The sequence below is a fragment of the Pristiophorus japonicus genome, unplaced genomic scaffold (genome assembly GCF_044704955.1).
Source record: "Pristiophorus japonicus isolate sPriJap1 unplaced genomic scaffold, sPriJap1.hap1 HAP1_SCAFFOLD_272, whole genome shotgun sequence".
NCBI classification, from domain to species: domain Eukaryota; kingdom Metazoa; phylum Chordata; class Chondrichthyes; family Pristiophoridae; genus Pristiophorus; species Pristiophorus japonicus.
In genome coordinates this window covers 651,501-677,792 of record NW_027252472.1, presented here as the reverse complement: position 1 = coordinate 677,792, position 26,292 = coordinate 651,501, and positions in this window count along the sequence as shown.

Sequence of the window (26,292 nt, the reverse complement as noted above, 5' to 3'; positions counted from 1 at the left end):
CACCTATTTTCTATGTTTCTATGATCATATTGAATGGTGGGGCAGGCTCGAAGGGCCCAATGGCCTGCTCCTGCACCTATGTTTCTATGTTTCTAGGATCATATTGAATGGTGGGGCAGGCTCGAAGGGCCCAATGGCCTGCTCCTGCACCTATTTTCTGTGTTTCTACATATTGTCGTTTCCTTTAAGAGCTGGACGTGAGATGGGTGCAGGCTCCCAGTGTTCTGGTCTACGTGTGACCCCAGCTCCCCCCTCCCCGGACCCAGCCCCCACCTTTCCCCACACACACACACACACCTTGTGGGCAAAAGCCCAACCCTTGGGTCTGTCTCAGAGGCTTGGTCGCCCACCAGCGTTGCCTCACAAAGGGCCGCATCTTGTGCAAGGGCCGTGTCACAATGGAGGGGCTTGTGTGACGGCGGCTTATATAAGCCGGGGCTCGAGCCGGTGTCCCAGCAGTGCCAGGGACTCAACTCAACAGAGCTCGGTCCCGAACACAAAAGGAAGAAGTTGGAAAAGAGGGAACGCGCCAGTGGAGAGGGAGTTGCGCAGTGCGGCACTCGAGGTTGGTGCGGAGGAAGGTGTCAATGCGCTGTCCTCCAATGGCTTATCTCCTACCCTGGAGGCGACTGAATGTGGGCGATACAGGCCACCCCTGCTCCAAGTCTTCCGGAGGGGACTGCTGCGAATACCTTGGGCAGCTGCTGCTCACTTCCTTCGGGACCGTCATAGGCGGGATCATCATCGTCAACGCCTTGTTCCTGGTAAGGAGGAGTCCCCGGGGGGGCGGTGGCAGGGGCTGAGATCTGGGCTGGGTGGGGGACGTTCGTGTCTGTGCGTGTTCGGGAAGTGAGACAGCCAGGAGGGCAGCTCCGAGACCCCACACCCTCTGTGGCTCACTCGTCTTGGCAGTACTGAGGGAGTGCCGCACTGTCGGAGGGGCAGTACTGAGGGAGTGTCGTACTGTGCTGTCGGAGGGGCAGTACTGAGGGAGCGCCGCACTGTCGGAGGGGCGGTACTGAGGGAGTGCCGCACTGTCGGAGGGGCGGTACTGAGGGAGTGCCGCACTGTCGGAGGGGCGGTACTGAGGGAGTGTCGTACTGTGCTGTCGGAGGGGCAGTACTGAGGGACCCCTGCACTGTCGGAGGGGCAGTACTGAGGGAGTGTCGTACTGTCGGAGGGGCAGTACTGAGGGAGTGCCGTACTGTCGGAGGGGCAGTACTGAGGGAGTGCCGCACTGTGCTGTCGGAGGGGCAGTACTGAGGGAGGGCCGCACTGTCGGAGGGGCAGTACTGAGGGAGTGCCGCACTGTCGGAGGGGCAGTACTGAGGGAGTGCCGTACTGTCGGAGGGGCAGTACTGAGGGAGTGCCGTACTGTCGGAGGGGCAGTACTGAGGGAGCGCCGCACTGTCGGAGGGGCAGTACTGAGGGAGCGCCGTACTGTCGGAGGGGCAGTACTGAGGGAGCGCCGCACTGTCGGAGGGGCAGTACTGAGGGAGTGCCGCACTGTCGGAGGGGCAGTACTGAGGGAGTGCCGCACTGTCGGAGGGGCAGTACTGAGGGAGCGCCGCACTGTCGGAGGGGCAGTACTGAGGGAGTGCCGTACTGTCGGAGGGGCAGTACTGAGGGAGTGCCGCACTGTCGGAGGGGCAGTACTGAGGGATTGCTGTACTGTCGGAGGGGCAGTACTGAGGGAGTGCCCCACTGTCGGAGGGGCAGTACTGAGGGAGCGCCGTACTGTCGGAGGGGCAGTACTGAGGGAGTGCCGTACTGTCGGAGGGACAGTACTGAGGGAGTGCCGTACTGCGCTGTTGGAGGGACAGTACTGAGGGAGCGCCGCACTGTCGGAGGGGCAGTACTGAGGGAGTGCCGCACTGTCGGAGGGGCAGTACTGAGGGAGCGCCGAACTGTCGGAGGGGCAGTACTGAGGGAGCGCCGCACTGTCGGAGGGGCAGTACTGAGGGAGTGCCGCACTGTCGGAGGGGCAGTACTGAGGGAGTGCCGTACTGCGCTGTTGGAGGGACAGTACTGAGGGAGCGCCGCACTGTCGGAGGGGCAGTACTGAGGGAGTGCCGTACTGTCGGAGGGGCAGTACTGAGGGAGCGCCGCACTGTCGGAGGGGCAGTACTGAGGGAGCGCCGCACTGTCGGAGGGGCAGTACTGAGGGAGTGCCGCACTGTCGGAGGGGCAGTACTGAGGGAGTGCCGTACTGCGCTGTTGGAGGGACAGTACTGAGGGAGCGCCGCACTGTCGGAGGGGCAGTACTGAGGGAGTGCCGTACTGTCGGAGGAGCAGTACTGAGGGAGGGCCGTACTGTCGGAGGGGCAGTACTGAGGGAGCGCCGCACTGTCGGAGGGGCAGTACTGAGGGAGTGCCGCACTGTCGGAGGGGCAGTACTGAGGGAGTGCCGCACTGTCGGAGGGGCAGTACTGATGGAGTGCCACACTGTCGGAGGGGCAGTACTGAGGGAGCCCCGCACTGTCGGAGGGGCAGTACTGAGGGAGCGCCGTACTGTCGGAGGGGCAGTACTGAGGGAGCCCCGTACTGTCGGAGGAGCAGTACTGAGGGAGTGCCGCACTGTCGGAGGGGCAGTACTGAGGGAGTGCCGCACTGTCGGAGGGGCAGTACTGAGGGAGCCCCGTACTGTCGGAGGAGCAGTACTGAGGGAGCCCCGTACTGTCGGAGGAGCAGTACTGAGGGAGCGCCGCACTGTCGGAGGGGCGGTACTGAGGGAGCGCCGTACTGTCGGAGGGGCAGTACTGAGGGAGCCCCGTACTGTCGGAGGGGCAGTACTGAGGGAGCCCCGCACTGTCGGAGGGGCAGTACTGAGGGAGCGCCGCACTGTCGGAGGGGCAGTACTGAGGGAGCCCCGCACTGTCGGAGGGGCAGTACTGAGGGAGCCCCGCACTGTCGGAGGGGCAGTACTGAGGGAGCGCCGCACTGTCGGAGGAGCAGTACTGAGGGAGCCCCGCACTGTCGGAGGGGCAGTACTGAGGGAGTGCCGCACTGTCGGAGGTGCTGTATTTGGGATGAGCCGTTAAACCGAGGCCCCCGTCTGCCCTCTCGGGCGGATGTAAAAGATCCCGGGGCCACTATTTGGAAGAAGAGCAGGGGGAGTTCTCCCCGGTGTCCTGGGGCCAATATTTATCCCTCGACCAACATCACTGAAACAGATTAATCCGGGTCATCATCACATCGCTGTGTGTGGGAGCTTGCTGTGCGCGAATTGGCGTTTCCCACAGTGCAACAGTGAGCACACTCCCAAAGTACTTCATTGGGCTGTGAGGTGCTTTGTGATGTCTGCTGGTCGTGACACACACTGTACAAAGACAAGTGTCTCCTTCTCCACCCCAGACACGAGAAAGGACCAGAGATCAATTTGGGATGAGTGCGTTTGGAGGTAAAAGGCTTGCGGTTTGTTGGGTGTTGAAGTGTGTAGGGATTGTCCAGGGTTCTCCAGGGGTTAAAAGACAGATCTCAAAGGCACAGCACAGAGCAACGTGTCACAACAGAAACAGGAGCAGGAGTGGGCCATTCGGCCCCTCGAGCCCTGCTCCACCATTTAATACCATCGTGGCCTGATCCGATCATGGACCCAGCTCCACTTCCCTGCCCGCCCCCTTATCGGTTAAGGAACTGTCTATCTCTGTCTTAAATATATTCAATGTCCCGGCTTCCACAGCTCTCTGAGGCAGCGAGTTCCACAGATTTACAACCCTCTGAGAGAAGAAATTCCTCCTCATCTCAGTTTTAAATGGGCGGCCCCTTATTCTAAGACCATGCCCCCTAGTTCTAGTCTCCCCCATCAGTGGGAACATCCTCTCTGCATCCACCTTGTCGAGCCCCCTCATAATCTGATACGTTTCCATAAGATCACCTCTCATTCTTCTGAATTCCAATGAGTCGAGGACCAACCTCCTCAACCTTTCCTCATAAGTCAACCCCCTCATCCCCGGAATCGACCGAGTGAACCTTCTCTGAACTGCCTCCAAAGCAAAGTGTGTCCTTTGGTAAATACGGAGAGCAAAACTGTGCACGCAGTACTCCAGGTGTGGCCTCACCAATACCCTGTGTAACTGGAGCAAGACTTCCCTGCTTTTATACTCCATCCCCCTTTGCAATAAAGGCCAAGATACCATTGGCCCTTCCTGATCACTTGCTGTACCTGCGTACTAACCTTTTGTGTTTCATGTACAAGTAACCCCCAGGTCCCGCTGTACTGCCGCACTTTGTAATCTTTCTCCAGTTAAATAATAACTTGCTCTGTGATTTAAAAGGTTACTGCACAAGATAAATGTTCATGGGGTTGGGGGTAATATATTAGCATGGATAGAGGATTGGCTAACTAACAGAGAACAGAGAGTGGGGATAAATGGTTCATTCTCGGGTTGGCAATCAGTAACTAGTGGGGAGCCGCAGGGATCAGTGCTGGGGCCCCAGCTATTTACAATCTATATTAACGACTTGGAAGAAGGGACTGAGTGTAACGTAGACAAGTTTGCTGATAATACAAAGATGGGAGGAAAAGCAATGTGTGAGGAGGACACAAAAAATCAGTAAAAGGACACAGACAGGCTCAGTGAGTGGGCAAAAATGTGTCAGATGGAGTATAATGTGGGAAAGTGTGAGGTCAGGCAGTTTGGCAGAAAAAAATCAAAGAGCAAGTTATTATTTAAATGGAAAAAGATTACAAAGTGCGGCAGTACAGCAGGACCTGGGGGTTACTTGTACATGAAACACAAAAGGTTAGTATGCAGGTCCAGCAAGTGATCAGGAAGGGCCAATGGTATCTTGGCATTTATTGCAAAGGGGATGGAGTATAAAAGCAGGGAAGTCTTGCTCCAGTTACACAGGGTATTTGGTGAGGCCACACCTGGAGTACTGCGTGCACAGTTTTGCTCTCGGTATTTACCAAAGGACACACTTTGCTTTGGAGGCAGTTCAGAGAAGGTTCACTCGGTTGATTCCGGGGATGAGGGGGTTGACTTATGAGGAAAGGTTGAGGAGGTTGGGGGCCTCTACTCATTGGAATTCAGAAGAATGAGAGGTGATCTTATGGAAACGTATCAGATTATGAGGGGGCTCGACAAGGTGGATGCAAAGAGGATGTTCCCACTGATGGGGGAGACTAGAACTAGGGGGCATGGTCTTAGAATAAGGGGCCGCCCATTTAAAACTCAGATGAGGAGGAATTTCTTCTCTCAGAGGGTTGTAAATCTGTGGAACTCGCTGCCTCAGAGAGCTGTGGAAGCCGGGACATTGAATATATTTAAGACAGAGATAGACAGTTCCTTAACCGATAAGGGGCGGGCAGGGAAGTGGAGCTGGGTCCATGATCGGATCAGGCCACGATGGTATTAAATGGCGGAGCAGGCTCGAGGGGCCGAATGGCCCACTCCTGATCCTATTTCTTATGTTGATCCCCGTACAGTGACCCCTGGGTTAGACAGAGGGGAAATCAGCCAGGATTCCTGCTCCTGATCCCCGCCCAGTGACCCCTGGGTTAGAGAGAGAGGGGAAATCAGCCAGGGTTCCTGCTCCTGATCACTGCCCAGTGACCCCTGGGTTAGAGAGAGGGGAAATCAGCCAGGGTTCCTGCTCCTGATCACTGCCCAGTGACCCCTGGGTTAGAGAGAGAGGAAATCAGCCAGGGTTCCTGCTCCTGATCCCCGCCCAGTGACCCCTGGGTTAGAGAGAGAGGAAATCAGCCAGGGTTCCTGCTCCTGATCCCTGCCCAGTGACCCCTGGGTTAGAGAGAGAGGAAATCAGCCAGGGTTCCTGCTCCTGATCACTGTCCAGTGACCCCTGGGTTAGAGAGAGAGGGGAAATCAGCCAGGGTTCCTGCTCCTGATCCCTGCCCAGTGACCCCTGGGTTAGAGAGAGAGGGGGAAATCAGCCAGGGTTCCTGCTCCTGATCCCCGCCCAGTGATCCCTGGGTTAGAGAGAGGGGAAATCAGCCAGGGTTCCTGCTCCTGATCACTGCCCAGTGACCCCTGGGTTAGAGAGAGGGGAAATCAGCCAGGGTTCCTGCTCCTGATCACTGCCCAGTGACCCCTGGGTTAGAGAGAGAGGGGAAATCAGCCAGGGTTCCTGCTCCTGATCACTGCCCAGTGACCCCTGGGTTAGAGAGAGGGGAAATCAGCCAGGGTTCCTGCTCCTGATCACTGCCCAGTGACCCCTGGGTTAGAGAGAGAGGGGAAATCAGCCAGGGTTCCTGCTCCTGATCACTGCCCAGTGACCCTTGGGTTAGAGAGAGGGGAAATCAGCCAGGGTTCCTGCTCCTGATCACTGCCCAGTGACCCCTGGGTTAGAGAGGGAGGAAATCAGCCAGGGTTCCTGCTCCTGATCACTGCCCAGTGACCCCTGGGTTAGAGAGAGGGAAATCAGCCAGGGTTCCTGCTCCTGATCACTGCCCAGTGACCCCTGGGTTAGAGAGAGGGGAAATCAGCCAGGGTTCCTGCTCCTGATCACTGCCCTATGACCCCTGGGTTAGAGAGAGGGGAAATCAGCCAGGGTTCCTGCTCCTGATCACTGCCCAGTGACCCCTGGGTTAGAGAGGGGAAATCAGCCAGGGTTCCTGCTCCTGATCACCGCCCAGTGACCCCTGGGTTAGAGAGAGAGAGGAAATCAACCAGGGTTCCTGCTCCTGATCACTGCCCAGTGACCCCTGGGTTAGAGAGAGGGGAAATCAGCCAGGGTTCCTGCTCCTGATCACTGCCCAGTGACCCCTGGGTTAGAGAGAGGGGAAATCAGCCAGGGTTCCTGCTCCTGATCACTGCCCAGTGACCCCTGGGTTAGAGAGGGGAAATCAGCCAGGGTTCCTGCTCCTGATCACTGCCCAGTGACCCCTGGGTTAGAGAGAGAGGAAATCAGCCAGGGTTCCTGCTCCTGATCCCTGCCCAGTGATCCCTGGGTTAGAGAGAGAGGGGAAATCAGCCAGGGTTCCTGCTCCTGATCCCCGCCCAGTGACCCCTGGGTTAGAGAGAGGGGGAAATCAGCCAGGGTTCCTGCTCCTGATCACTGCCCAGTGATCCCTGGGTTAGAGAGAGAGAGGAAATCAGCCAGGGTTCCTGCTCCTGATCACTGTCCAGTGACCCCTGGGTTAGAGAGAGGGGAAATCAGCCAGGGTTCCTGCTCCTGATCACTGCACAGTGACCCCGGGTTAGAGAGAGAGGAAATCAGCCAGGGTTCCTGCTCCTGATCACTGCCCAGTGACCCCTGGGTTAGAGAGAGGGGAAATCAGCCAGGGTTCCTGCTCCTGATCCCCGCCCAGTGACCCCTGGGTTAGAGAGAGAGGAAATCAGCCAGGGTTCCTGCTCCTGATCACTGCCCAGTGATCCCTGGGTTAGAGAGAGAGAGGGAAATCAGCCAGGGTTCCTGCTCCTGATCACTGCCCAGTGACCCCTGGGTTAGAGAGAGAGGGAAAATCAGCCAGGGTTCCTGCTCCTGATCACTGCCCAGTGACCCCTGGGTTAGAGAGAGGGGGAAATCAGCCAGGGTTCCTGCTCCTGATCCCCGCCCAGTGACCCCTGGGTTAGAGAGAGGGGAAATCAGCCAGGGTTCCTGCTCCTGATCACTGCCCAGTGACCCCTGGGTTAGAGAGAGAGGAAATCAGCCAGGGTTCCTGCTCCTGATCACTGCCCAGTGACCCCTGGGTTAGAGAGAGAGGAAATCAGCCAGGGTTCCTGCTCCTGATCACTGCCCAGTGACCCCTGGGTTAGAGAGGGGAAATCAGCCAGGGTTCCTGCTCCTGATCACTGCCCAGTGACCCCTGGGTTAGAGAGAGAGGAAATCAGCCAGGGTTCCTGCTCCTGATCCCCGCCCAGTGACCCCTGGGTTAGAGAGAGGGGAAATCAGCCAGGGTTCCTGCTCCTGATCACTGCCCAGTGACCCCTGGGTTAGAGAGAGGGGATATCAGCCAGGGTTCCTGCTCCTGATCCCAGCCCAGTGACCCCTGGGTTAGAGAGAGGGTAAATCAGCCAGGGTTCCTGCTCCTGATCACTGCCCAGTGACCCCTGGGTTAGAGAGAGAGGGGAAATCAGCCAGGGTTCCTGCTCCTGATCACTGCCCAGTGACCCCTGGGTTAGAGAGAGAGAGGAAATCAGCCAGGGTTCCTGCTCCTGATCCCCTCCCAGTGACCCCTGGGTTAGAGAGAGGGGGAAATCAGCCAGGGTTCCTGCTCCTGATCACTGCCCAGTGACCCCTGGGTTAGAGAGAGAGAGGAAATCAGCCAGGGTTCCTGCTCCTGATCCCCTCCCAGTGACCCCTGGGTTAGAGAGAGGGGGAAATCAGCCAGGGTTCCTGCTCCTGATCACTGCCCAGTGACCCCTGGGTTAGAGAGAGGGGAAATCAGCCAGGGTTCCTGCTCCTGATCACTGCCCAGTGACCCCTGGGTTAGAGAGAGAGGAAATCAGCCAGGGTTCCTGCTCCTGATCACTGCCCAGTGACCCCTGGGTTAGAGAGAGAGGGGAAATCAGCCAGGGTTCCTGCTCCTGATCACTGCCCAGTGACCCCTGGGTGAGAGAGAGGGAAATCAGCCAGGGTTCCTGCTCCTGATCCCCGCCCAGTGACCCCTGGGTTAGAGAGAGGGGAAATCAGCCAGGGTTCCTGCTCCTGATCCCTGCCCAGTGACCCCTGGGTTAGAGAGAGGGAAATCAGCCAGGGTTCCTGCTCCTGATCACTGCCCAGTGACCCCTGGGTTAGAGAGAGAGGGGAAATCAGCCAGGGTTCCTGCTCCTGATCACCGCCCAGTGATCCCTGGGTTAGAGAGGGGGAAATCAGCCAGGGTTCCTGCTCCTGATCACTGCCCAGTGACCCCTGGGTGAGAGAGAGGGAAATCAGCCAGGGTTCCTGCTCCTGATCACTGCCCAGTGACCCCTGGGTTAGAGAGAGGGGAAATCAGCCAGGGTTCCTGCTCCTGATCACTGCCCAGTGACCCCTGGGTTAGAGAGAGGGGAAATCAGCCAGGGTTCCTGCTCCTGATCACTGCCCAGTGACCCCTGGGTTAGAGAGAGAGGAAATCAGCCAGGGTTCCTGCTCCTGATCATTGCCCAGTGACCCCTGGGTTAGAGAGAGAGGGGAAATCAGCCAGGGTTCCTGCTCCTGATCACTCTCTACATTTTGTTTCCACACAGATGATCTCAAAGATCAGCCAATTCGTAGCCTCTCGCAAATGCAGACGTCAACAAATCAAACGTGAGTCAATTGCGGGCGGTTTCTCGGGGTCTTGGGGGCGGGAGCGAGGGAGTGTTTCGAATTGTCCTCAGGCCATCACCACCTGAAGGCCCAGCTCGCGGGTCTGTGTCTGTCTCTGCAAGGGTCAGTTTGGCCGAGTCTCGTGATCTACACAGAGCATGTGAAAGCGTGAGGGTTCAGTGTTCGCGGGGAGACCCATTTGGCCCCCTTCCCCTGGCCTTCGCAAGAGGTAAACTCCTTCATCAACACACACAGAGACACAGAAAATAGGTGCAGGAGCAGGCCATTGGGCCCTTCGAGCCTGCACCACCATTCAATATGATCATGGCTGAACATTCCCTCAGTACCCCACTCCTGCCTTCTCTCCATACCCCCCTGACCCCTTTAGCCGTAAGGGCCACATCTAACTCCCTTTTGAATATATCCAACGAACTGGCCCCCAACAACTTTCTGTGGTAGAGAATTCCACAGGTTCACAATTCTCTGGGTGAAGAAGTTTCTCCTCATCTCGGTCCTAAATGGCTTACCCCTTATCCTTAGACTGTGACCCCTGGTTCTGGACTTCCCCAACATCGGGAACATTCTTCCTGCATCTAACCTGTCTAAACCCGTCAGAATTTTATATGTTTCTATGAGATCCCCCTCTCATTCTTCTAAACTCCAGTGAATATAAGCCCAGTCGATCCAGTCTTTCTTCATATGTCAGTCCTGCCATCCCGGGAATCAGTCTGGTGAACCTTCGCTGCACTCCCTCAATAGCAAGAATGTCCTTCCTCAGATTAGGAGACCAAAACTGAACACAATATTCCAGGTGTGGTCTCACCAAGGCCCTGTACAACTGCAGTAAGACCTCCCTGCTCCTATACTCAAATCCTCTCGCTATGAAGGCCAACATACCATTTGCCTTCTTCACCACCTGCTGTACCTGCATGGCCAACTTTCAATGACTGATGAACCATGACACCCAGGTCTCATTGCACCTCCCCTTTTCCTGATCTGTCACCACTCAGATAATATTCTGCCTTCCTGTTTTTGCCACCAAAGTGGATAACCTCACATTTATCCACATTATACTGCATCTGCCATGCATTTGCCCCACTCACCTAACCTGTCCAAGTCACAGATGAGGAGACCAAAACTGCACACATTCGAACCAGGAGCAGGATTCAGCCATTCGGCCCCTCGAGCCTTCAATGGGATCATTGGCTGATCTTCAACCTCAAGTCCCCACGGCCCGCTCGATCTCCCTACATATTTGTCCCCTTCATATCTGGATGGTGACAGATTAGGAAAAGGGGAGGTGCAACGAGACCTGGGTGTCATGGGACATCAGTCATTGAAAGTTGGCCATGCAGGTACAGCAGGCGGTGAAGAAGGCAAATGGTATGTTGGCCTTCATAGCGAGAGGATTTGAGTATAGGAGCAGGGAGGTCTTACTGCAGTTGTACAGGGCCTTGGTGAGGCCACACCTGGAGTATTGTGTACAGTTTTGGTCTCCTAACCTGAGGAAGGACATTCTTGCTATTGAGGGAGTGCAGCGAAGGTTCACCAGACTGATTCCCGGGATGGCGGGACTGACATATGAAGAAAGACTGGATCAACTGGGCTTGTATTCACTGGAATTCAGAAGAATGAGAGGGGACCTCATAGAAACATTTAAAATTCTGACGGGGTTAGACAGGTTAGATGCAGGAAGAATGTTCCCAATGTTGGGGAAGTCCAGAACCAGAGGTCACAGTCTAAGGATAAGGGGGAAGCCATTTAGGACCGAGATGCGGAGGAACTTCTTCACTCAGAGAATTGTGAACCTGTGGAATTCTCTACCACAGAAAGTTGTTGAGGCCAATTCACTAAATATATTCAAAAGGGAGTTAGATGAGGTCCTTACTACTCGGGGGATCAAGGGGTATGGTGAGAAAGCAGGAATGGGGTACTGAAGTTTCATGTTCAGCCATGAACTCATTGAATGGCGGTGCATCCTAGAAGGGCCGAATGGCCTACTCCTGCACCTATTTTCTATGTTTCTATATCTGAAAATCTCCCGAGCTCAGCCCTGACGATACTCAACGACTGAGCCCTCTGGGCCAGAGAATTCCAGAGATTCACCCCCCTCTGAGTGAAGAGATTCCTCCTCATCTGCGTCCTCAATGTCCGAGCCCTTATCCTGAGACTGTGTGACCCCTGGTTCTAGACTCCCCAGCCCCGGAGGGGGGGAACACCCTCCCTATATCGACCCGGTCAAGCCCTGTCAGAATTGTGTGCGTTTCAATGTGGGAAAGTGTGAGGTCAGGCAGTTTGGCAGAAAAAAATCACAGAGCAAGTTATTATTTAACTGGAGAAAGATTACAAAGTGCGGCAGTACAGCGGGACCTGGGGGTTACTTGTACATGAAACACAAAAGGTTAGTACGCAGGTACAGCAAGTGATCAGGAAGGGCCAATGGTATCTTGGCCTTTATTGCAAAGGGGGATGGAGTATAAAAGCAGGGAAGTCTTGCTCCAGTTACACAGGGTATTGGTGAGGCCACACCTGGAGTACTGCGTGCACAGTTCTGCTCTCCGTATTTACGAAAGGATATACTTTGCTTTGGAGGCAGTTCAGAGAAGGTTCACTCGGTTGATTCCGGGGGATGAGGGGGTTGACTTATGAGGAAAGGTTGAGGAGGTTGGGCCTCTACTCATTGGAATTCAGAAGAATGAGAGGCGATCTTATCGAAACGTATCAGATTATGAGGGGGCTCGACAAGGTGGATGCAGAGAGGATGTTCCCACTGATGGGGGAGACTAGAACTAGGGGGCATGGTCTTAGAATAAGGGGCCGCCCATTTAAAACTGAGATGAGGAGGAATTTCTTCTCTCAGAGGGTTGTAAATCTGTGGAACTCGCTGCCTCAGAGAGCTGTGGAAGCCGGGACATTGAATATATTTAAGACAGAGATAGACAGTTCCTTAACCGATAAGGGGGCGGGCAGGGAAGTGGAGCTGGGTCCATGATCGGATCAGGCCACGATGGTATTAAATGGCGGAGCAGGGCTCGAGGGGCCGAATGGCCCACTCCTGCTCCTATTTCTGATGTACTTATAGAAACATAGAAACATAGAAAATAGGTGCAGGAGTAGGCCATTCAGCCCTTCTAGCCTGCACCGCCATTCAATGAGTTCATGGCTGAACATTCAACTTCAGTACCTCATTCCTGCTTTCTCGCCATACCCCTTGATCCCCCGAGTAGTAAGGACTACATCTAACTCCCTTTTGAATATATTTAGTGAATTGGCCTCAACAACTTTCTGTGGTAGAGAATTCCACAGGTTCACCACTCTCTGGGTGAAGAAGTTTCTCCTCATCTCGGTCCTAAATGGCTTACCCCTTATCCTCAGACTGTGTGAGCCCTGGTTCTGGACTTCCCCAACATCGGGAACATTCTTCCCGCATCTAACCTGTCCAGTCCCGTCAGAATTTTAAACGTTTCCCTCTCATTCTTCTGAACTCCAGTGAATACAAGTCCAGTTGATCCAGTCTTTCTTGATAGGTCAGTCCCACCATCCCGGGAATCAGTCTGGTGAACCTTCGCTGCACTCCCTCAATAGCAAGAATGTCCTTCCTCAAGTTAGGAGACCAAAACTGTACACAATATTCCAGGTGTGGCCTCACCAAGGCCCTGTACAACTGTAGCAACACCTCCCTGCTCCTATACTCAAATAACTCGCTATGAAGGCCAACATGCCATTTGCTTTCTTAACCGCCTGCTGTACCTGCATGGCCAACCTTCAATGACTGATGTCCCATGACACCCAGGTCTCGTTGCACCTCCCCTTTTCCTAATCTGTCACCATTCAGATAATAGTCTGTCTCTCTGTTTTTGCCACCAAAGTGGATAACCTCACATTTATCCACATTATACTGCATCTGCCATGCATTTGCCCACTCACCTAACCTATCCAAGTCACCCTGCAGCCTCATAGCATCCTCCTCGCAGCTCACACCGCCACGTAACTTAGTGTCATCTGCAAATTTGGAGATACTGCATTTAATCCCCTCGTCTAAATCATTAATGTACAATGTAAACAGCTGGGGTCCCAGCACAGAACCCTGCGGTACCCCACTAGTCACTGCCTGCCATTCTGAAAAGTCCCCATTTACTCCTACTCTTTGCTTCCTGTCTGACAACCAGTTCTCAATCCATGTCAGTACACTACCCCCAATCCCATGTGCTCTAACTTTGCACATTAATCTCTTGTCGCCTCTCATTCTTCTCAACTCTGGAGAATATCGGTCTAGTCTCAATCTCCCCTTGACGGACAACCCCCCCCCAGTCCCAGGTGACTGAGGGTGATGGAAATGGACAGTAGACACGTGGTTAATCAACGTTTATTTTTGCATTTCTCTCCAGCGAAATCGTACCGAGATGTCCGAGGTCCGCTTGGTTCTCCAGATCCCTGCAGTACGTAGCTAGGCAGTCGAGGTCCCGGGTTTGGGAAGTGACTGAGGGAGCCCCGTACTGTCGGAGGGGCAGTACTGAGGGAGTGCCGCACTGTCGGAGGCGCAGTACTGAGGGAGTGCCGCACTGTCGGAGGGGCAGTACTGAGGGAGCCCCGCACTGTCGGAGGGGCAGTACTGAGGGAGTGCCGCACTGTCGAGGGGCAGTACTGAGGGAGTGCCGCACTGTCGGAGGGGCAGTACCGAGGGAGAGCCGCACTGTCGGAGGGGCAGTACTGAGGGAGCCCCGCACTGTCGGAGGGGCAGTACTGAGGGAGTGCCGCACTGTCGCAGGGGCTGCACTGAGGGAGTGCTGCACTGTCGGAGGGGCAGTACTGAGGGAGTGCCACACTGTCGGAGGGGCAGTACTGAGGGAGCCCCGCACTGTCGGAGGGGCAGTACTGAGGGAGTGCCGCACTGTCGGAGGGGCTGCACTGAGGGAGTGCTGCACTGTCGGAGGGGCAGTACTGAGGGAGTGCCACACTGTCGGAGGGGCAGTACTGAGGGAGCCCCGCACTGTCGGAGGGGCAGTACTGAGGGAGTGCCGCACTGTCGGAGGGGCAGTACTGAGGGAGTGCCGCACTGTCGGAGGGGCAGTACTGAGGGAGCGCCGTACTGTCGGAGGGGCAGTACTGAGGGAGCCCCGCACTGTCGGAGGGGCAGTACTGAGGGAGTGCCGCACTGTCGGAGGGGCAGTACTGAGGGAGTGCCGCACTGTCGGAGGGGCAGTACTGAGGGAGTGCCGTACTGTCGGAGGGGTAGTACTGAGGGAGCCCCGTACTGTCGGAGGGGCAGTACTGAGGGAGCGCCGCACTGTCGGAGGGGCAGTACTGAGGGAGCGCCGTACTGCGCTGTCGGAGGGGCAGTACTGAGGGAGTGCCGCACTGTCGGAGGGGTAGTACTGAGGGAGCCCCGTACTGTCGGAGGGGCAGTACTGAGGGAGCGCCGTACTGTGCTGTCGGAGGGGCAGTACTGAGGGAGCCCCGCACTGTCGGAGGGGCGGTACTGAGGGAGCCCCGCACTGTCGGAGGGGCAGTACCGAGGGAGCCCCGTACTGCGCTGTCGGAGGGGCAGTACTGAGGGAGCGCCGCACTGTCGGAGGGGCAGTACTGAGGGAGCGCCGCACTGTCGGAGGGGCAGTACTGAGGGAGCGCCGTACTGTCGGAGGGGCAGTACTGAGGGAGCGCCGTACTGTCGGAGGGGCAGTACTGAGGGAGCGCCGTACTGTCGGAGGGGCAGTACTGAGGGAGAGCCGCACTGTCGGAGGGGCAGTACTGAGGGAGTGCCGCACTGTCGGAGGGGCAGTACTGAGGGAGCGCCGCACTGTCGGAGGGGCAGTACTGAGGGAGCGCCGCACTGTCGGAGGGGCAGTACCGAGGGAGCCCCCTACTGCGCTGTCGGAGGGGCGGTACCGAGGCAGATCATTTCGCAGAGGAGCAGAGGTTGAGTTCCCCCGGCTGCCCTGGGCCCGATATTCATCCCTCCACCAACCGATGACGTGGGCCCGTTACCACCTCGCTGTTTGCGGGAGCTTGCTGTGCGCAAATTGAGCTGCCGCCTGCCAACAGCCAGCGCACTCCGAAAAGTGCTTCCTTGGGGGCCGTGACGGTCGCTTTGGGAACGGTCCGGGGGGCGGTGGGGGGCGGGGTCGCGAAAGTCTCTATATAAATGCAAACCTTTCCTTTTCCCAACGAGCTTCTGCGCGCGGCGACTATGCGTTGGCGCGTGGTTCTGACACAAATTCTTTTCTCGTTCCCCCCGCCCCAGCTACAGGTGAACGCAGGATGTTATACTCGGTGCTGCCGTACTGGATCAAGTGTTACCTCCTGGCGCTGTCGGGCACCGCGATGACCAGCTGCGGCGGGGACGGCAAGAGCGGCCAGGGGCTGCGGAAGCGGGCGGATTGGTCGCTCCAGAGCCGCCGGGCCGGGGACGAGGGCTACGGCCCGGACGCCGGCTGCCGACACCAGGGCGGAGGTCCGGCCGACGGCGGCCGCCTCTCCCCGAGCCGCGACGCACCCGGTGACTCGCGCAGCCGCCCCGACGACCGCCCTTACCCTCCCCCGCGCCGGCTGCCGAGGCCCTCGCCCGGCTCGGCGGCCCTCGATCGGCCGGAGCAGCCGGTCGCTCACCCCGCCGCCCCGCGCTGCGCGTCGTCGCCGCGGCCTCTGCTCGACTCGCCGCTGCCGCCGCTGGCTGGCTCGCCCCCTCTGCGGCCCCGCCCGGGACCCTGGAGCCCCGCCAGCTCGCTGAGCGCCACCTGCTCCAGCTCCACCTGCCCCGCCCCGCCCCTGCCCCCGCCCCCCGACTACTCTCCCCGGGGGCCCCGCTGCCCGTCCTCCTCCTCCGCCTCGCTGCCCCGCCGCAGGGGGCCCGCCGGAGGCCGCCACTGCCGCAGCCTCTCCCGCCGCCGGCCCCCGAACCCGGCCGCCCCCGCCCGCCCCTCCCGGTCCCGCTCGCGCTCCACCTCCGACGAGAGCTCCTCCTTCGGCCGCAGCTCCTCCCGCGGCCGGCTGGTGGCCGTCTCGTCCGCGCCGGGCGCCGGCCCCGGTGACTGCGCCCCTTGCTGCCTGGGCCAGCCCGAGGCCGAGCCGGGGGCCATCGCCCCGGCCCCGCCGAAGTGCCCCGGGGCGCCGCCGGACTGCGGCACGCCGGTCTTTGGCGCGACGTCGCCCCGGCGCTTGCCGGTCTACCGCGACTGCCCCGGGCTGGCCCCGCCGCAGCTCAACGCCAGCCCCGTGCGCCAACCGCAGGCCGGCGGCCCCGGCCCCGGCCCCATCCGCATCTGCTCCACCCGCCACCTGCGGCCGGGGCCCAGCCCCGAGGTGGAGCCGCGCTGGCCGCACGGGCAACCACTGGGCGCCCCTCCCGCCCGGGGCGAGGGAGAACGTGCCCTGGCCCCCCAGCTCGGCCAGCCGCCCCCGCCCAGGAGAGACCGCGCCCGCCTGGCCCCCAGCAGCGCCGCCTCCAGCCAGGCGGGAGACACCCGGGAGGCCCGGGCCTCCGACGCGGGCCGGGGCCCCCTCCGCCAGGCCTCCCCCGGGTCGGGGGAGTGCGTCAGCCCCGGCCCGGGGCTGCCGGAGCGGCCCGAGGCCCGGCTGGCGGGCCGCTACTCGGGCGGGCTCGAGGGCCAGGAGACGGGCGGGCCGATGGCCCCCGCCCTGGCCCACTGCCCCAAGGCCCAGCTCGGCCTGACCCTCGGCTCCGCCACCTGCTTCCGGGCCGCAAGACCCCCGCCCTACTGTGACCGTCGTTGACACACACACAGAGAGAGAGAGAGGAGAGGAGAGGAGAGGAGAGGAGCGAGAGAGAGACGGAGGAGGAGAAAGTGTGTGTCACTTGTGGCGGTGTGCGGAGATATAAACACAGAGAGAGCCGTCATTATCCTTAACCTAAATAAAGGCCACTGAGCAAACACTCTGCAAGTTATTTGCGCTTTGGATCAGTGGGGAGCGGCTGAGGGGGGCTTTCCCTGGGCCCACGAGGGAAGTAGAGGCTGCCATCGAACTGAAGACAAGGGCGGACAATGTGCCCGAGGTTAGTGGGAGGGCAGACGATTGGGAAACTTTCCTGAACCAGCAAAGGCGGAAATAAAGCAATCGTGTCAAACGTGCCGTCGCAGGAAGCAGCGAGGAAGGCCAACGGTACGTTGGCCGTCATTGCGAGAGGGTTTGAGTACAGCAGCGAGGAGGTCTTACTGCAGTTGTGCACCCTGGGAACCGAGGAAGACTCGCTCCCCACTCTAACACGAGTTCTCGGGGCGGCTGAACAGTCCGATACGGGAACCACAGACCCTGTCACAGGGTGGGACAGATAGACGTTGAGGGAAAGGGGAGGGTGGGACAGATAGACGTTGAGGGAAGGGGAGAGTGGGACAGATAGACGTTGAGGGAAAGGGGAGGGTGGGACAGATAGACGTTGAGGGAAGGGGAGAGTGGGACAGATAGACGTTGAGGGAAGGGGAGGGTGGGACAGATAGACGTTGAGGGAAAGGGGAGGGTGGGACAGATAGACGTTGAGGGAAAGGGGAGGGTGGGACAGATAGACGTTGAGGGAAAGGGGAGGGTGGGACAGATAGACGTTGAGGGAAAGGGGAGGGTGGGACAGATAGACGTTGAGAGAAGGGGAGGGTGGGACAGATAGACGTTGAGGGGAGGGTGGGACAGATAGACATTGAGGGAAGGGGAGGGTGGGACAGATAGACGTTGAGGGAAGGGGAGGGTGGGACAGATAGACGTTGAGGGAAGGGGAGGGTGGGACAGATAGACGTTGAGGGAAAGGGGAGGGTGGGACAGATAGACGTTGAGGGAAAGGGGAGGGTGGGACAGATAGACGTTGAGGGAAAGGGGAGGGTGGGACAGATAGACGTTGAGAGAAGGGGAGGGTGGGACAGATAGACGTTGAGGGGAGGGTGGGACAGATAGACATTGAGGGAAGGGGAGGGTGGGACAGATAGACGTTGAGGGAAGGGGAGGGTGGGACAGATAGACGTTGAGGGAAGGGGGAGGGTGGGACAGATAGACGTTGAGGGAAAGGGGGAGGGTGGGACAGGTTTGCCGCACGCTCCTTCCGCTGCCTGCGCTTGCTTTCTGCGTGCTCGCAATTGGCGACGAGACTCGAGGTGCTCAGCGCCCTCCCGGATGCACTTCCTCCACTCAGGGCGGACTGGTCTTTGGGCCCAGGGACTCCCAGGTGTCGGTGGTGGATGTTGCACTTTATCAGGGGAGGGGTGTGTCCCTTGTAACGTTCCCTCTGCCCACCTTGGGCTCGCTTGCCCGTGAAGGAGTTCCGAGTAGAGCGCTTGCTTTGGGGAGTCTTGTGTCGGGGGGACATGCGGACAATGTGGCCCTGCCCAGCGGAGCTGGTCGAATGTGGTCAGTGCTTCGATGCTGGGGATGTTGGCCTGGTCGATGATAGGTCCTTACTACACAGTATAAATGCGCACGAGGCCCATGCTTGAGAGAAGGTCAGTCTGTGACCTGTCCTTTATTCCTTCGCACTCAAGTGATGAAGGTGGGTGGAGCTGACCCTTTTATACCTGAAGGTCCAGGTTAGGAGTGTCTCCCACCTAGTGGTCAGTGTTCCCACGGTGTACAACTTAGGTCAGTTTATACATGGGTTACAATGCTGGCTGAATACATGACAGTCGAGGACGCTAATGTTGGTGCGTCTGTCCTCCCGGGGGATTTGCAGGATCTTTCGGGGCCAGAAAAGGAACGGAGGTTTGGTGACCCGGGAGCAGCATGGAGCCATAAAAGGTCACTGCACAAGATAAAAGTTCACGGGGTTGGGGGTAATATATTAGCGTGGATAGAGGATTGGCTAACGGACAGAGAACAGAGAGTGGGGATAAATGGGTCATTCTCGGGTTGGCAATCAGTAACTAGTGGGGTGCCGCAGGGATCAGTGCTGGGACCCCAACTATTTACAATCTATATTAACGACTTGGAAGAAGGGACTGAGTGTAACGTAGACAAGTTTGCTGACGATACAAAGATGGGAGGAAAAGCAATGTGTGAGGAGGACACAAAAAATCTGCAAAAGGACACAGACAGGCTCAGTGAGTGGGCAAAAATTTGTCCGATGGAGTATAATGTGGGAAAGTGTGAGGTCAGGCACCTTGGCAGAAAAAAATCACAGAGCAAGTTATTATTTAAATGGAGAAAGATTACAAAGTGCGGCAGTACAGCGGGACCTGGGGGTTACTTGTACATGAAACACAAAAGGTTAGTACGCAGGTACAGCAAGTGATCAGGAAGGGCCAATGGTATCTTGGCCTTTATTGCAAAGGGGATGGAGTATAAAAGCAGGGAAGTCTTGCTCCAGTTACACAGGGTATCGGTGAGGCCACACCTGGAGTACTGCGTGCACAGTTTTGCTCTCCGTATTTACGAAAGGATATACTTTGCTTTGGAGGCAGTTCAGAGAAGGTTCACTGGGTTGATTCCGGGGATGAGGGGGTTGACTTATGAGGAAAGGTTGAGGAGGTTGGGGCCTCTACTCATTGGAATTCAGAAGAATGAGAGGTGATCTTATCGAAACGTATCAGATTATGAGGGGGGCTCGACAAGGTGGATGCAGAGAGGATGTTCCCACTGATGGGGGAGACTGGAACTAGGGGACATGGTCTTAGAATAAGGGGCCGCCCATTTAAAACTGAGATGAGGAGGAATTTCTTCTCTCAGAGGGTTGTAAATCTGTGGAACTCGCTGCCTCAGAGAGCTGTGGAAGCCGGGACATTGAATATATTTAAGACAGAGATAGACAGTTTCTTAACCGATAAGGGGGCGGGCAGGGAAGTGGAGCTGGGTCCATGATCGGATCAGGCCACGATCGTATTAAATGGCGGAGCAGGCTCGAGGGGCCGAATGGCCCACTCCTGCTCCTATTCTCTATGTTTCTAATAAAGAGAAAATAGATTATGAGAGTAAACTACCAAGAAATATAAAGACAGACAGTGAGAACTTCTCCAGGTATATAAAAAGGAAAAGTTTGGAAAAAGCAAATGTTGGTCCCCTGGAGAATGAGACCGGGGAATCAGTGATGGGGAACAGGGAAATGCAGAAACTCTGAACAAATATTTTGTATCAGGCTTTACGGTAGAGGACACTAACAATATCCCAACAGTGGACAGTCAAAGGGCGATAGGAGGAGAGGAACTTAACACAATCACAATCACTAAGGAGGTGGTACTCAGTAAGATAATGGGACTAAAGGCAGATAAATCCCCTGGACCTGATGGCTTGCATCCTCGGGTCTTAAGAGAATTAGCGGCAGGGATAGTGGATGCATTGGTTGCAATTTACCAAAATTCCCTGGATTCTGGGGAGGTCCCAGCAGATTGGAAAACTGCAAATGTAACGCCCCTATTTAAAAAAGGAGGCAGACAAAAAGCAGGAAACTCGAGACCAGTTAGCCTGACATCTGTGGTTGGGAAAATGTTGGGGTCCATTATTAAAGAAGCAATAGCAGGACATTTGGAAAAGCAAAATTCGGTCAGGCAGAGTCAGCATGGATTTATGAAGGGAAGTCATGTTTGACAAATTTGCTGGAGTTCTTTGATGATGTAAGGAACAGGGTGGATAAGGGGGAACCAGTGGATGTGGTGTATTTAGATTTCCAGAAGGCATTTGACAAGGTGCCACATAAAAGTTTACTGCACAAGATAAAAGTTCACCGGGTTGGGGGTAATATATTAACACGGATAGAGGATTGGCTAACTGACAGAGAACAGAGAGTGGGGATAAATGGGTCATTCTCGGGTTGGCAATCAGTAACTAGTGGGGTGCGGCAGGGATCAGTGATGGGGCCCCAGCTATTTACAATCTATATTAACGACTTGGAAGAAGGGACTGAGTGTAATGTAGACACGTTTGCTGACGATACAAAGATGGGAGCAAAAGCAATGTGTGAGGAGGACACAAAAAATCTGCAAAAGGACACGGACAGGCTCAGTGAGTGGGCAAAAATTTGTCCGATGGAGTATAATGTGGGAAAGTGTGAGGTCATGCACTTTGGCAGAAAAAAAATCACAGAGCAAGTTATTATTTAAATGGAGAAAGATTACAAAGTGCGGCAGTACAGCGGGACCTGGGGGTTACTTGTACATGAAACACAAAAGGTTAGTATGCAGGTACAGCAAGTGATCAGGAAGGGCCAATGGTATCTTGGCCTTTATTGCAAAGGGGATGGAGTATAAAAGCAGGGAAGTCTTGCTCCAGTTACACAGGGTATCGGTGAGGCCACACCTGGAGTACTGCGTGCACAGTTTTGGTCTCCGTATTTACGAAAGGACACACTTTGCTTTGGAGGCAGTTCAGAGAAGGTTCACTCGGTCGATTCCGGGGATGAGGGGGTTGACTTATGAGGAAAGGTTGAGGAGGTTGGGCCTCTACTCATTGGAGTTCAGAAGAATGAGAGGTGATCTTATGGAAACGTATCAGATTATGAGGGGGGCTCGACAAGGTGGATGCAGAGAGGATGTTCCCACTGATGGGGGAGACTAGAACTAGGGGGCATGGTCTTAGAATAAGGGGCCGCCCATTTAAAACTGAGATGAGGAGGAATTTCTTCTCTCAGAGGGTTGTAAATCTGTGGAACTCGCTGCCTCAGAGAGCTGTGGAAGCCGGGACATTGAATATAATATGGTGGAATTCTGCATTAGGATGGAGAATGAAACAGTTAATTCAGAGACCATGGTCCAGAACTTAAAGAAGGGTAACTTTGAAGGTGTGAGGCGTGAATTGGCTAAGATAGATTGGCGAATGATACTTAAGGGGTTGACTGTGGATGGGCAATGGCAGACATTTAGAGACCGCATGGATGAATTACAACAATTGTACATTCCTGTCTGGCGTAAAAATAAAAAAGGGAAGGTGGCTCAACCGTGGCTATCAAGGGAAATCAGGAATAGTATTAAAGCCAAGGAAGTAGCATACAAATTGGCCAGAAATAGCAGCGAACCTGGGGACTGGGAGAAATTTAGAACTCAGCAGAGGAGGACAAAGGGTTTGATTAGGGCAGGGAAAATGGAGTACGAGAAGAAGCTTGCAGGGAACATTAAGACGGATTGCAAAAGTTTCTATAGATATGTAAAGAGAAAAAGGTTAGTAAAGACAAACGTAGGTCCCCTGCAGTCAGAATCAGGGGAAGTCATAACGGGGTACAAAGAAATGGCAGATCAATTGAACAAGTACTTTGGTTCGGTATTCACTAAGGAGGACACAAACAACCTTCCGGATATAAAAGGGGTCGGGGGGTCTAGTAAGGAGGAGGAACTGAGGGAAATCCTTATTAGTCGGGAAATTGTGTTGGGGAAATTGATGGGATTGAAGGCCGATAAATCCCCAGGGCCTGATGGACTGCATCCCAGAGTACTTAAGGAGGTGGCCTTGGAAATAGTGGATGCATTGACAGTCATTTTCCAACATTCCATTGACTCTGGATCAGTTCCTATCGAGTGGAGGGTAGCCAATGTAACCCCACTTTTTAAAAAAGGAGGGAGAGAGAAAACAGGGAATTATAGACCGGTCAGTCTGACCTCAGTAGTGGGTAAAATGATGGAATCAATTATTAAGGATGTCATAGCAGCGCATTTGGAAAGAGGTGACATGATAGGTCCAAGTCAGCATGGATTTGTGAAAGGGAAATCATGCTTGACAAATCTTCTGGAATTTTTTGAGGATGTTTCCAGTAGAGTGGACAAGGGAGAACCAGTTGATGTGGTATATTTGGACTTTCAGAAGGCTTTCGACAAGGTCCCACACAAAAGATTAATGTGCAAAGTTAAAGCACATGGGATTGGGGGTAGTGTGCTGACATGGATTGAGAACTGGTTGTCAGACAGGAAGCAAAGAGTAGGAGTAAATGGGGACTTTTCAGAATGGCAGGCAGTGACTAGTGGGGTACCGCAAGGTTCTGTGCTGGGGCCCCAGCTGTTTACACTGTACATTAATGATTTAGACGAGGGGATTAAATGTAGTATCTCCAAATTTGCGGATGACACTAAGTTGGGTGGCAGTGTGAGCTGCGAGGAGGAAGCTATTAGGCTGCAGAGTGACTTGGATAGGTTAGGTGAGTGGGCAAATGCGTGGCAGATGAAGTATAATGTGGATAAATGTGAGGTTATCCACTTTGGTGGTAAAAACAGAGAGACAGACTATTATCTGAATGGTGACAGATTAGGAAAAGGGCAGGTGCAAAGAGACCTGGGTGTCATGGTACATCAGTCATTGAAGGTTGGCATGCAGGTACAGCAGGCGGTTAAGAAAGCAAATGGCATGTTGGCCTTCATAGCGAGGGGATTTGAGTACAGGGGCAGGGAGGTGTTGCTACAGTTGTACAGGGCATTGGTGAGGCCACACCTGGAGTATTGTGGACAGTTTTGGTCTCCTAACCTGAGGAAGGATATTCTTGCTATTGAGGGAGTGCAGCGAAGGTTCACCAGACTGATTCTCGGGATGGCGGGACTGACCTATCAAGAAAGACTGGATCAACTGGGCTTGTATTCACTGGAGTTCAGAAGAATGAGAGGGGACCTCATAGAAACGTTTAAAATTCTGACGGGGTTAGACAGGTTAGATGCAGGAAGAATGTTCCCGATGTTGGGGAAGTCCAGAACCAGGGGACACAGTCTAAGGATAAGGGGGAAGCCATTTAGGACCGAGATGAGGAGGAATTTCTTCACCCAGAGAGTGGTGAACCTGTGGAATTCTCTACCACAGAAAGTTGTTGAGGCCAATTCACTAAATATATTCAAAAAGGAGTTAGATGAAGTCCTTACTACTAGGGGAATCAAGGGGTATGGCGAGAAAGCAGGAATGGGGTACTGAAGTTGAATGTTCAGCCATGAACTCATTGAATGGCGGTGCAGGCTCGAAGGGCCGAATGGCCTACTCCTGCACCTATTTTCTATGTTTCTATGTTTCTATATTTAAGGCAGAGATAGACAGTTTCTTAGATTGGGCTAACCAAACTGGAAGCAATACGGTGGAGGAGGATTTCCTGGAGTCCAGAAGGGATGATTTTTTTAGACCAATATGTCGAGGAACCAACTAGGGGGGAGGCCATCTTAGACTGGGTGTTGTGTAATGAGAGAGGATTAATTAGCAATCTCGTTGTGCGAGGCCCCTTGGGGAAGAGTGACCATAATATGATGGAATTCTACATTAGGATGGAGAATGAAACAGTTAATTCAGAGACCATGGTCCAGAACTTAAAGAAGGGTAACTTTGAAGGTATGAGGCGTGAATTGGCTAGGATAGATTGGCGAATGATACTTAAGGGGTTGACTGTGGATGGGAAATGGCAGACATTTAGAGACCGCATGGATGAACTACAACAATTGTACATTCCTGTCTGGCGTAAAAATAAAAAAGGGAAGGTGGCTCAACCGTGGCTATCTAGGGAAATCATGGATAGTATTAAAGCCAAGGAAGTGGCATACAAATTGGCCAGAAATAGCAGCGAACCCGGGGACTGGGAGTAATTTAGAACTCAGCAGAGGAGGACAAAGGGTTTGATTAGGGCAGGGAAAATGGAGTACGAGAAGAAGCTTGCAGGGAACATTAAGGCGGATTGCAAAAGTTTCTATAGGTATGTAAAGAGAAAAAGGTTAGTAAAGACAAACGTAGGTCCCCTGCAGTCAGAATCAGGGGAAGTCATAACGGGGAACAAAGAAATGGCAGACCAATTGAACAAGTACTTTGGTTCGGTATTCACTGAGGAGGACACAAACAACCTTCCGGATATAAAAGGGGTCGGGGGGTCTATTAAGGAGGAGGAACTGAGGGAAATCCTTATTAGTCGGGAAATTGTGTTGGGGAAATTGATGGGATTGAAGGCCGATAAATCCCAGGGCCTGATGGACTGCATCCCAGAGTACTTAAGGAGGTGGCCTTGGAAATAGCGGATGCATTGACAGTCATTTTCCAACATTCCATTGACTCTGGATCAGTTCCTATGGAGTGGAGGGTAGCCAATGTAACCTCACTTTTTAAAAAAGGAGGGAGAGAGAAAACAGGGAATTATAGACCGGTCAGCCTGACCTCAGTAGTGGGTAAAATGATGGAATCAATTATTAAGGATGTCATAGCAGAGCATTTGGAAAGAGGTGACATGATAGATCCAAGTCAGCATGGATTTGTGAAAGGGAGATCATGCTTGACAAATCTTCTGGAATTTTTTGAGGATGTTTCCAGTAAAGTGGACAAAGGAGAACCAGTTGATGTGGTATATTTGGACTTTCAGAAGGCGTTCGACAAGGTCCCACACAGGAGATTAATGTGCAGAGTTAAAGCACATGGGATTGGGGGTAGTGTGCTGACATGGATTGAGAACTGGTTGTCAGACAGGAAGCAAAGAGTAGGAGTAAATGGGGACTTTTCAGAATGGCAGGCAGTGACTAGTGGGGTACCTCAAGGTTCTGTGCTGGGGCCCCAGCTGTTTACACTGTACATTAATGATTTAGACGAGGGGATTAAATGCAGTATCTCCAAGTATACAGATGACACTAAGCTGGGTGGCAGTGTGAGCTGTGAGGAGGATGCTAAGAGGCTGCAGGGTGACTTGGATAGGTTAGGTGAGTGGGCAAATGCGTGGCAGATGAAGTATAATGTGGATAAATGTGAGGTTATCCACTTTGGGGGCAAAAACAGGAAGACAGAATATTATCTGAACGGTGACAGATTAGGAAAAGGGGAGGTGCAACGAGACCTGGGTGTCATGGTACATCAGTCATTGAAGGTTGGCATGCAGGTACAGCAGGCGGTGAAGAAAGCAAATGGCATGTTGGCCTTCATAGCGAGGGGATTTGAGTATAGGAGCAGGGAGGTCTTACTGCAGTTGTACAGGGTCTTGGTGAGGTCTCACCTGGAATATTGTGTACAGTTTTGGTCTCCTAATCTGAGGAAGGACATTCTTGCTATTGAGGGAGTGCAGCGAAGGTTCACCAGACTGATTCCTGGGATGGCAGGCCTGACATGTGGAGAAAGGCTGGATCAACTGGGCTTGTATTCACTGGAGTTCAGAAGAATGAGAGGGGACCTCATAGAAACGTTTAAAATTCTGACAGGACTGGACAGGTTAGATGCAGGAAGAATGTTCCCGATGTTGGGGAAGTCCAG